Below are 6,020 nucleotides of genomic sequence, written 5' to 3' on the forward strand. Positions count from 1 at the left end.
CAGCATCAGCAGTCCTTTTTCAACCTCTGAATCTGATTTCTGCTCAAGTCCCTCAATTTCAGCCAGAAAATGCCTGAAATCACAGAAAAACACACAAACTCATAGTAAAGTCCAGAAATGTGAATTTAACATAAAAACTAATGAAAACATCCCTAAAAGTAACTAGATCCTACTAAAAACATACTAAAAACAATGTCAAAAAGCGTATAAATTATCCGCTCATCACAACACCAAACTTAAATTGTTGCTTGTCCCCAAGCAACTGAAAATCAAATAGGATAAAAAGAAGAGAATATACTACAAATTCCAAACTATCAATGAAACAGAGCTTCAATCATATGAGCGGGACTTATAGCCTTTTGCCTCTTGAATAGTTTTGGCATCTCACTTTATCCATTGAGGTTCAGAATGATTGGCATCTATAGGAACTTCAGATTTCAAATAGTGTTATTGACTCTCCTAGTTCAGTATGATGATTCTTGAACACAGCTTCTTTATGAGTCTTGGCCGTGGCCCTAAGCACTTTGTTTTCCAGTATTACCACCGGATACATAAATGCCACAGACACATAATTGGGTGAACCTTTTCAGATTGTGACTCAGCTTTGCTAAAGTCCCCAATTAGAGGTGTCCAGGGTTCTTAAGCACACTCTTTTTTTTTTGCTTTGGACCTTGACTTTAACCGCTCAGTCTCAAGTTTTCACTTGACACCTACACGCCACAAGCACATGGTTAGGGACAGCTTGGTTTAGCCGCTTAGACCAGGATTTTATTCCTTTAGGCCCTCCTATCCACTGATGCTCAAAGCCTTGGGATCCTTTTTATTTGCCCTTGCCTTTTGGTTTTTAAGGGTTATTGGCTTTTTCTGCTTGCTTTTTCTTTTTCTTTCTATTTTTTTTCGCCTATATTTTTTTTCCCTTTTTTTTTTTCTGCAAGCTTTGTTCTTTGCTGCTTTTTCTTGCTTCAAGAATCATTTTTATGATTTTTCAGATTATCAAATAACATGTCTCCTAGTCATCATTCTTTCAAGAGCCAACATATTTAACATTCTTAAACAACAACTTCAAAAGACATATGCACTGTTCAAGCATTCATTCAGAAAACAAGAAGCATTGTCACCACATCAATATAATTAAGCTAAGTTCAAGGATAAATTCGAAACTCATGTACTTCTTGTTCTTTTGAATTAAAACATTTTTCATTTAAGAGAGGTGATGGATTCATAGGACATTCATAACTTTAAGACAAAGTTACTAACTACTAATAATCATGTAATGAAGACACAAACACAGATAAGCACATAACATAGAAAACGAAAAACAGAAGAAATAAGAACAAGGAATGAATCCACCTTAGTAATGGTGGCGTTTCCTTCTTGAGGAACCAATGATGTCCTTGAGCTCTTCTATGTCTCTTCCTTGTCTTTGTTGCTCCTCCTTCATTGCTTTTAGATCTTCTCTGATTTCATGAAGGATGATGGAGTGCTCTTGATGTTCCACCCTTAGTTGCTTCCAATAATTGTGTGGAAGAAAATGTATCCCCTGAGGTATCTCAGGGATCTCTTGATTTGCAGTCAAATATTCTACCACTGAGCTATAGACCCTTGATGGAAGCTTTTGTCTTCCCTTTCCTCTTTCTAGAGGTTTCTCTGGCCTTAGGTGCCATCAATGGTTATGGAAAAAGAACAAAAAAGCTATGCTTTTACCACACCAAACTTAGAATGTTGCTCGCCCTCGAGCAAAAGAAGAAAGAATAGAAGAATAAGAAGAAGATATGGAGGAGATGGAGGGAGATGTGTATTCGGCCATATGGGTGGGATTGGGTGGGAGAGAGATGTTGAATTTTGAAGGTAGTGGTTGTATGGATGTGAGTGGTAAATGGAAAACAGAAGGGATGATCATGAATGGGAAGAGAGATGATGAGGTAGGTGGTGATCCTGTGGGGTCCACAGATTCTGAGGTGATCCTGTGAGGTCCACAGATCTTGAGGTGTCAAGGCATTTACATCCCTGCACCAATTTAGGCATGCAAAATGCCCTTGCACACAACTCTGGGCGTTCAGCGCCAGGTTGGTGCCCATTTTGGGCGTTCAATGCCCATTTGCTGCCATTTCTGGCGTTGAACGCCAGAACCATGCTTGTTCTGGGCGTTCAGCACCAGGATACTCCCATTCTGGGCATTCAGTGCCAGAACTATGCTCTGTTCTGGCGTTTGAACGCCAGGCAGATGCTCCTCCAGGGTGTGATTTTTCTTCTGCTGTTTTTGATTCCGTTTTCAATTTTTATATTTATTTTGTGACTCCACATGATCATGAACCTAAGAAAACATGAAAAACAATAAAAATAAGAATTAGATAAACATTGGGTTGCCTCCCAACAAGCGCTTCTTTAATGTCAATAGCTTGACAGTGGGCTCTCATGGAGCCTCACAGATGTGCAGAGCTTTGTTGAGACTCTCCAACACCAAACTTAGAGTTTGGATATGGGAGTTCAACACCAAACTTGGAGTTTGGTTGTGGCCTCCCAACACCAAACTTAGAGTTTGACTGTGGGGGCTCTGGTTGACTCTGCTTGGAGAGAAGCTTTTGCTGCTTCCTCTCCATGGTTGCAGAGGGAGCTCCTTGAGTTTTAAACACAAGGGAGTCCTCATTCCATTGAAGGACTATTTCACCTCTGTCAACATCAATCACAGCTCTTGCTGTGGCCAGGAAAGGTCTTCCTAGGATGATGGATTCATCCTCTTCCTTTCCAGTATCCAGGACTATGAAATCAGCAGGGATGTAAAGGCCTTCAACCTTTACTAACACGTCCTCTACTTGTCCATAAGCCTATTTTCTTGAGCTGTCTGCCATCTCTAATGAGATTTTAGCAGCTTGCACCCCATAGATTTCCAGTTTCTCTATTACAGAGAGGGGCATGAGGTTTATTCCTGAACCAAGGTCACACAGAGCTTTAAAGATCATGGTGCCTATGGTACAGGGTATTATGAACTTTCCAGGATCCTGTCTCTTCTGAGGCAATGTCAGTTGATCCAGATCACTTAGTTCATTGATGAACAAGGGAGGTTCAACTTCCCAAGCATCAATGCCAAATAATTTGGCATTTAGCTTCATGATTGCACCAAGAAACTTTGGCAGTTTGCTCTTCAGTAACATCCTCATTCTCTTCAGAAGAGGAATACTCATCAGAGCTCATGAAGGGTATAAGGAGGTTCAATGGAATCTCTATGGTCTCTAGATGAGCCTCAGAGTCCTTTGGTTCCTCAGAGGAAAGCTCCTTATTGATCACTGGACGTCCCAGGAGGTCTTCCTCCTTGGGATTCACGTCCTCTCCTCTCCTCACAGGTTCGGCCATGGCGCTTATGTCAATGGCCTTGCACTCTCCTTTTGGATTCTCTTCTGTATTGCTTGGGAGAGTACTAGGAGGGATTTCAGTGATCCTTTTACTCAGCTGGCCCACTTGTGCTTCCAAATTTCTAATGGAAGACCTTGTTTCATTCATGAAACTTACAGTGGCCTTAGATAGATCAGAGACTAGATTTGCTAAATTAGAAGCATTTTGTTCAGAGTTCTCTGTCTGTTGCTGAGTTGATGATGGGAAAGGCTTGCTATTGCTAAACCTGTTTCTTCCACCATTATTAAAGCCTTGTTGGGGATTTTGATCCTTCCATGAGAAATTTGGATGATTTCTCCATGTTGAGTTATAGGTGTTTCCATAAGGTTCACCTAAATAATTTACCTCTGCTATTGCAGGGTTCTCAGGATCATAAGCTTCTTCTTCATGAGAAGCCTCTTGAGTACTGTTGGATGCAGCTTGCATTCCATGCAGACTCTGAGAGATCATATTGACTTGCTGAGTCAATATTTTATTCTGAGCCAATATGGCATTCAGAGTATCAACTTCAAGAACTCCCTTCTTCATAGGCGTCCCATTACTCACAGGATTCCTTTCAGAAGTGTACATGAACTGGTTATTAGCAACCATGTCAATGAGTTCTTGAGCTTCTGCAGGCGTTTTCTTTAGGTGAATGGATCCACCTGCAGAGGTGTCCAGTGACATCTTTGATAGCTCAGATAAACCATCATAGAATATATCCAGGATGGTCCATTCTGAAAGCATGTCAGAAGGACACTTTTTGGTCAACTGTTTGTATCTTTCCCAAGCTTCATAGAGATATTCACCTTCTTTCTGTCTGAAGGTTTGAACATCAGCTCTAAGCTTGCTCAACTTTTGAGGAGGAAAGTACTTGGCTAAGAAAGTCGTGACCAGCTTATCCCAAGAGTTCAGGCTGTCTTTAGGTTGAGAATCCAACCATAATCTAGCTCTGTCTCTTACAGCAAAAGGGAAAAGCATGAGCCTGTAGACTTCAGGATCTACTCCATTAGTCTTAACAGTATCACATATTTGCAAGAATTCAGTCAAGAACTGAAAAGGATCTTCAGATGGAAGTCCATGAAACTTGCAGTTCTGCTGCATCAGAGAAACTAATTGAGGTTTCAACTCAAAGTTGTTTGCTCCAATGGCAGGAATGGAGATGCTTCTTCCATGTAAATTGGAATTAGGTGCAGTAAAGTCACCAAGCATCTTCCTTACATTATCATTATTTTCGGCTGCCATCTCCTCTGCCTGTTCGAAAATTTCTGAAAGGTTATCTCTAGATTGTTGTATTTTAGCTTCTCTTAATTTTCTCTTCAGAGTCCTTTCAGGTTCTGGATCTGCTTCCACAAGAATGTTCTTGTCATTGCTCCTGCTCATATGACAAAGAAGAAGGTACAGAAAAATAATAATAATAATGAAGATCCTTTATACCACAGTATAGGGATCCCTTTGTGGTGGAAGAAAAGAGGGGGAGACAAAGACTGTGATGTAAAGGAAGAAACACAACTGTACGGATGGAAGAAATGTGAGATGAGATGTTAGGATATGAATGAATAAATAGAATGAGATGGGGGAGGGATAATTTTCGAAAATTATTTTGAAAAAGAGTTAGTGATTTTTGAAAAATGGTTTTTGAAAAAATATTAGTAATTTTCGAAAAATTTTAAAATTTAAAAATAAAAATAAGATTAATTAGTTAATAAAAAAGAAATTTTTGAAAAAGGGAGAAGATATTTTCGAAAATTGAGAGAGAGAGTTAGTTAGGTGGTTTTGAAAAAGTTAAGAAACAAACAAAAAGTTAGTTAGTTAGTTGAAACAAATTTAGAAAACCAATTTTGAAAAGATAAGTAGTTAGGAGGTTAGGAAAGATATTTTGAAAAGATATTTTTGAAAAAGATAAGATAAGAAGATATTTTTGAAAAGATATGATAGAAATTAGTTTTGAAAAAGATTTGATTTTTAAAATCAAAATTAATGACTTGATTCACAAGAAATCACAAGATATGATTCCAGAATTCAAAGTTTGAATCTTTCTTAACAAGTAAGTAACAAACTTCAAATTTTTGAATCAAAACATTAATTGATTATGTTATTTTCGAAAATTATGATATAAAATAAGAAAAAGATTTTTGAAAAATATTTTTAAAATTTTCGAAAATAACCAAGAATTTTGAAAAAGATTTGATTTTTGAAAAAGATTTTGAAAAAGATAAGATTTTCAAATTGAAAATTTGATTTGACTCATAAGAAACAACTTGATTTTAAAAATTTTTTGAAAAAGTCAACTCAAATTTTCAAATTTGATGAGAGAAAAAAGGAAAGATATTTTTTTGATTTTTTTTTAATTTTTATGAAAACACGAAAATTATGCAATGCATGAAATTTTTAGATCAAAACAATGAATGCATGCATGAATGATATGAATGTCAAGATGAACACCAAGAACACTATGAATGTCAAGATGAACATCAAGAACATAATTTTAAAAAATTTTTAATGCAAAGAAAACATGCAAGACACCAAACTTAGAATTCTTTAATGCTTACGCACTAAGAATTCAAGAATGCATATGATAAACATGAAAAGACACAAAACAAAAAATCATCAAGATCAAACAAGAAGACTTACCAAGAACAACTTGAAGA

At 37.3% G+C, this 6,020-nt stretch overlaps 1 non-coding gene across 1 annotated transcript; it reads left to right on the plus strand.

Annotated features, from left to right (window-relative positions):
- The first annotated feature begins 4,110 nt into the window (after window positions 1-4,110).
- On the plus strand, window positions 4,111-4,218 carry LOC112761853 (small nucleolar RNA R71). Its single transcript, XR_003182226.1, has one exon. It is a non-coding gene; the product is annotated as a small nucleolar RNA R71 (small nucleolar RNA).
- The last annotated feature ends 1,802 nt before the right edge of the window (window positions 4,219-6,020 follow it).

Source organism: Arachis hypogaea, chromosome 16 (assembly GCF_003086295.3).
Source record: "Arachis hypogaea cultivar Tifrunner chromosome 16, arahy.Tifrunner.gnm2.J5K5, whole genome shotgun sequence".
Lineage (NCBI taxonomy): Eukaryota > Viridiplantae > Streptophyta > Magnoliopsida > Fabales > Fabaceae > Arachis > Arachis hypogaea.